This window comes from Mauremys mutica, unplaced genomic scaffold (genome assembly GCF_020497125.1).
Source record: "Mauremys mutica isolate MM-2020 ecotype Southern unplaced genomic scaffold, ASM2049712v1 Super-Scaffold_100303, whole genome shotgun sequence".
NCBI classification, from domain to species: Eukaryota; Metazoa; Chordata; order Testudines; family Geoemydidae; genus Mauremys; species Mauremys mutica.
This window is the reverse complement of record NW_025423309.1, coordinates 68,395-74,394: the sequence shown is the minus strand read 5'-3', so window position 1 is coordinate 74,394 and position 6,000 is coordinate 68,395.

Here is a 6,000-nt window from a genome sequence, read left to right as displayed (position 1 = left end):
GCAGTGTGAGTGAACTGTGTGCGGTTGTGTCTCTGAGCACAATTGTGAATATTCTGGTGTGTGTGTGTGTGATTGTGAGTGTGGCTGGGGGTGTGATTGTTTCTCTCTTTGGGGGTTGGGCTAGCATGCCCCTCTGGGTGTGTTGTGTGTGAGTGTTCTTGGGACTGAGAGTCCCTTTCTGCGTCAATGTGTGTTTGTGTGTGTCACTTGCTGCAGGATACAAAATCCTGCAAAGCCACCACACACACAGAGCGGGGCTCAGCCCCACCAGCAGGGGGCAGCAGGGACACACACGTCTCTCCTGGGCCAGCTTGGAGAATTTCCCATCACGACCCGGCACAGTGCTGGTGCCCCCACACGGGGGTGGGCAGCGACCGGGCGGGGGGGGGGCAGATGTGCTGGATTCAGAAGGAAGCACTTTGGGAAAATCAGCCAAGGCCCTTAGCAGAGCTGGGACACCGACCCAGTGACCCCTGCACCACCCTGGGAGGGGAGTGGGGTCGAGTGGTCAGAGCAGGAGGGGGCTGGGCACCAGGACCCCTGGGTTCTACCCCTGGTCCTGGGAGTGGAGGGGGCCTAGAGCAGGGGGAGTGGGAGCCAGGACTCCTGGGTTCCATAGGGGAGACTGTTTTTACCTGTGCTTCCCTCCCTAGAGATCCCAGCCCAGCCCCCTAGTGGAGAGTGAGTGGGAGCCGGGGAAGTTGCTCTCCCACTTCAGAAACATGATTCAAACCCCCGCCCCCCACCATGGGCTGTGACATCATGGACCCCTCCCTCCCCCAGGCAGACAGTAGAAGCCCCGCCCCCACCAGAGAAGGGGGGGGGTCTAGTTAAGAACATAAGAAAGGCCGTACCGGGTCAGACCAGAGGTCCATCTAGCCCAGTATCTGTCTACCGACAGTGGCCAATGCCAGGTGCCCCTGAGGGAGTGAACCTAACAGGCAATGATCAAGTGATCTCTCTCCTGCCATCCATCTCCATCCTCTGACGAACAGAGGCTAGGGACACCATTCTTACCCATCCTGGCTAATAGCCATTTATGGACTTAGCCACCATGAATTTATCCAGTCCCCTTTTAAACATTGTTATAGTCCTAGCCTTCACAACCTCCTCAGGTAAGGAGTTCCACAAGTTGACTGTGCGCTGCGTGAAGAAGAACTTCCTTTTATTTGTTTTAAACCTGCTGCCTATTAATTTCATTTGGTGACCCCTAGTTCTTGTATTATGGGAATAAGTAAATAACTTTTCCTTATCCACTTTCTCAACATCACTCATGATTTTATATACCTCTATCATGTCCCCCCTTAGTCTTCTCTTTTCCAAACTGAAGAGTCCTAGCCTCTTTAATCTTTCCTCATATGGGACCCTCTCTAAACCCCTAATCATTTTAGTTGCTCTTTTCTGAACCTTTTCTAGTGCTAGAATATCTTTTTTGAGGTGAGGAGACCACATCTGTACACAGTATTCGAGATGTGGGCGTACCATGGATTTATATAAGGGCAATAATATATTCTCAGTCTTATTTTCTATCCCCTTTTTAATGATTCCTAACATCCTGTTTGCTTTTTTGACCGCCTCTGCACACTGCGTGGACATCTTCAGAGAACTATCCACTATAACTCCAAGATCTTTTTCCTGACTCGTTGTAGCTAAATTAGCCCCCATCATGTTGTATGTATAGTTGGGGTTATTTTTTCCAATGTGCATTACTTTACATTTATCCACATTAAATTTCATTTGCCATTTTGTTGCCCAATCACTTAGTTTTGTGAGATCTTTTTGAAGTTCTTCACAATCTGCTTTTGTCTTAACTATCTTGAGCAGTTTAGTATCATCTGCAAACTTTGCCACCTCACTGTTTACCCCTTTCTCCAGATCATTTATGAATAAATTGAATAGGATTGGTCCTAGGACTGACCCTTGGGGAACACCACTAGTTACCCCTCTCCATTCTGAGAATTTACCATTAATTCCTACCCTTTGTTCCCTGTCCTTTAACCAGTTCTCAATCCATGAAAGGACCTTTCCTTTTATCCCATGACAGCTTAATTTACGTAAGAGCCTTTGGTGAGGGACCTTGTCAAAGGCTTTCTGGAAATCTAAGTACACTATGTCCACCGGATCCCCCTTGTCCACATGTTTGTTGACCCCTTCAAAGAACTCTAATAGATTAGTAAGACACGATTTCCCTTTACAGAAACCATGTTGACTATCGCTCAAGAGTTTATGTTTTTCTATGTGTCTGACAATTTTATTCTTTACTATTGTTTCAACTAATTTGCCCGGTACCGACGTTAGACTTACCGGTCTGTAATTGCCGGGATCACCCCTAGAGCCCTTTTTAAATATTGGCGTTACATTAGCTAACTTCCAGTCATTGGGTACCGAAGCCGATTTAAAGGACAGGTTACAAACCTTAGTTAATAGTTCAGCAACTTCACATTTGAGTTCTTTCAGAACTCTTGGGTGAATGCCATCTGGTCCCGGTGACTTGTTAATGTTGAGTTTATCAATTAATTCCAAAACCTCCTCTAGTGACACTTCAATCTGTGACAGTTCCTCAGATTTGTCACCTACAAAAGCCAGCTCAGGTTTGGGAATCTCCCTAACATCCTCAGCCGTGAAGACTGAAGCAAAGAATCCATTTAGTTTTTCCGCAATGACTTTATCATCTTTAAGCGCTCCTTTTGAATTTTGATCGTCAAGGGGCCCCACTGGTTGTTTAGCAGGCTTCCTGCTTCTGATGTACTTAAAAAACATTTTGTTATTACCTTTGGAGTTTTTGGCTAGCCGTTCTTCAAACTCCTCTTTGGCTTTTCTTATTACACTCTTGCACTTAAGTTGGCAGCGTTTGTGCTCCTTTCTATTTGCCTCACTAGGATTTGACTTCCACTTTTTAAAGGAAGTCTTTTTATCTCTCACTGCTTCTTTTACATGGTTGTTAAGCCACGGTGTCTCTTTTTTAGTTCTTTTACTGTTTTTCTTAATTTGGGGTATACATTGAAGTTGGGCCTCTATTATGGTGTCTTTAAAAAGGGCCCATGCAACTTGCAGGGATTTCACTTTAGTCACTGTACCTTTTAACTTTTGTCTAACTAACCCTCTCATTTTTGTATAGTCCCCCCTTTTGAAATTAAAGGCCACAGTGTTGCACCCACAACAATCCCACTCATGGTTGCAAACAAACCCCCACATCCCCACAAACCACTGCTAGGACAGGATCTGCTGCTTTCTTTTCACCATGAGCTGCTCCCCACCAGGCACCACACCCCATTCACACGCCCTTGGTCACTATGCAGCTCAGTAGCAATCACTGCCCCGAAGTGACTCTGGTGCAGGCACCCGCAGCACGAACTCCCCACACCGGATTCTGTCCACACGCAGAGAATTCTCTCCGCCGGGCTCCTTCGGTTCCTCTCGCTGCTCTCCGTCCTGCCGCCAGACACTGCTCATCTGCATAGCCCCGCCCATGGACACGCGACACCTTCTGTAGTTTTGGTCTCCAGTGAATGAGTCGCCCGCGGGGAGTGAGCACGTCAGCGCACGTCACCGCCCCAGCGCACGTCACAGCCGCCGGGCGGGGATTGTCTGTGAGCCCCGTGCTGGGGGCGGGGCTTCAGGGAGAGACCCAGCCCCATAGACAGCCTGGGGCAGGGAGATATTGGGGGAAGGGATGGGGGGAGAAGGGGGGAGGGAGAGACCCACCCCCATAGACCTGCAGGCAGTGATGAGCTGCCAAAATCTTAACAATGGGTTCCCTATAAAAAGTTCTGATTTAACAACGGGTTCCCTATAAAAAGTTCTGATTTAAGGGATGTGCGACAGCATGTATTTTTTGTACCAATAGGGTTACCATACGTCCATATTTTCCCAGGAGGTGATTAAGAACCGAAAAGCCTGACATGTCCAGGAAAATACAGATGTATTTTAACCCTACCTAAAGTTCTTTTTTAAAAAGATGGGGCTGAACTAGAAATGAGCTCCGTTTCACATGTGTGGGTGGTGATCAGGGACAGTCTCAGTTTTTGGGTCTTTTTCTTATATAGCCTCCTATTACCCCTCACCCCCGTCCCGATTTTTCACACTTGCTGTCTGGTCACTCTAGGGTGTGCACATGTGTGGGTCCCAGCTGCTCCCTGCCCCCCCCCTCATTAAAGCAGGTGTGCAGGGTTACTGCCCTGGGAACTGCCGGGCACCAGTGGATGTGGGGCTGGCTGCAGATAGGGGCGTGGGGCAGGGCTAGCTGGAGGCAGGGAGTGACACGGGCTGGCTGTGGGCAGGTGATGCAGACGGGCGGGCTGCGGGTGGCTGTGGGCAGGGGGTGGCTGCGGGCGGCTGTGGGCAGAGGCTGGCTGCAGGCAGGGGGTGGCTGTGGGCAGGGGGTGGGGCTGGGGCTGGCTGGGGGCAGGGAAGGCGGGGGAGGGGGAGCAGCAGGACGCAGCCGGGGACTCACCGGCAGCAGCAGCAGGAGCCCCAGGGCCAGAGGTCCAAAGAGCAGGAGCAGCAACAGGGCCAGGAGGCAGCTCACATGGCTCTCGCAGCACAGCGCAGCGCCCCCTGGCGGCCGGGAGGAGGAATTACAGGCTTCCCAGGCAGAGCCCATCAAAGCTTCCCTCGCAGGGAAGCTAGTTAACAAGCGGTTCTAAAACCGCTTCTAAATTTAACAACGGGTTCGTGCGAACCGGCTCCAGCTCACCCCTGCCTGCAGGGACAGGGGATCTTGGGGTCAGGAGGGGAGAAGGGGGATTGGCAGAGACCCAGCCCGGGGTGCAGGGGAAATGGGCTGGTTTGGAGGGAACTAGGGAGGAGAAGAGACACAGGACAGGACACACGTTGGGACAGGGAAACTGACTCACTCCGAATACATGCAGAGCGGGGCAGGGCGGAGGCAGATCATGCTGGTCTCAGGGTAATTTCGGGGGGTTCTGATTCCCCACTCAGCCGGGGGGCTCCCCTCAAGGGCTGAGGAGCCCTGGGGTGGGGCAGGTGCAGGGGCTGGGTGTGTCTGTCAGGCTGGGGGAGCTGCCTGGGCAGAGGGGCTGGAACTGGGGGTGGCTCCAGGTACCAGCACACCCAGCGCGTGGTTGGGGGACAAGCTGCAGGGGGGGGCTCTGCTGGTCACCGCGAGGGCAGCAGGCACCCCAGCCCCTCCCCCACTCTACCCCCCCCTTGCCCCACTCCCCTCCCAGAGCTGGGGGAGAACCCAGGAGTCCTGGCTCCCAGCCCTGCCCCTCCCCCACTCTACCCCCTCACCCCACTCCCCTCCCCTCCCAGAGCTGGCTCCCAGCCCCGCTCCCGAGTGGGGGGAGACGAGGCCAAGGGAGAAGCAGGCGGGGGGGGCGCTGGGGGCGTGGCGCTGCGGGGGGGGCCGGGCCAAGACCCCGGGACACGGGAGTTCGCCTCAGGAGCCAGAAGGGGGCGGGGCCGGGTCTCTCTGGGGGCGGGGCGGGGATGAGGAGTTGTGTTGGGGGGGAGGTGTCAGGTTGACCCAGGGACCCGCCCTTACCTGGGCTGGAGAGGACGGAGGCACCCCGGGGCAGGCTGGGAGTTGTAGTTCCTGGCTCGACACAGAGCGGAAGTGACGGAATATTTGCTTAGATAACGCCCCCTCCCGGTGCTCTCTGGGAAGCGTAGTTCTCTCTCTCTCTCTCTCTCTCCCTCTCACACGCGGCCTCTATTGGAGGAGGGGCCGTAACTCGTCACTTCGCCACGCCCCTCCCCGCTCCCTGATTGGCGGAGAGAGCGCGGGACAGAGACTCGGCGCGTGGCCGTTGGGATTCGAGGGTCCGAGGGGCGCTGAGGCGGGACGGTGAGTGGCGGCTCTGCACGGGGGGGGGGCCGGGGGCTCAGACCCCCAGTTCCAGGTGCCAGGCCCAGCCCCTGTCCCGGGCCCTTGGGAGCCTGGGGGGCAGCAGCGGGGGGGGGGCTGAGCTGCCTGGGAGCAGCCCCACAAGTGGCAGCCTGGGGCCACGGGGCCTTCAACCCCCCCCACCTGCCCCC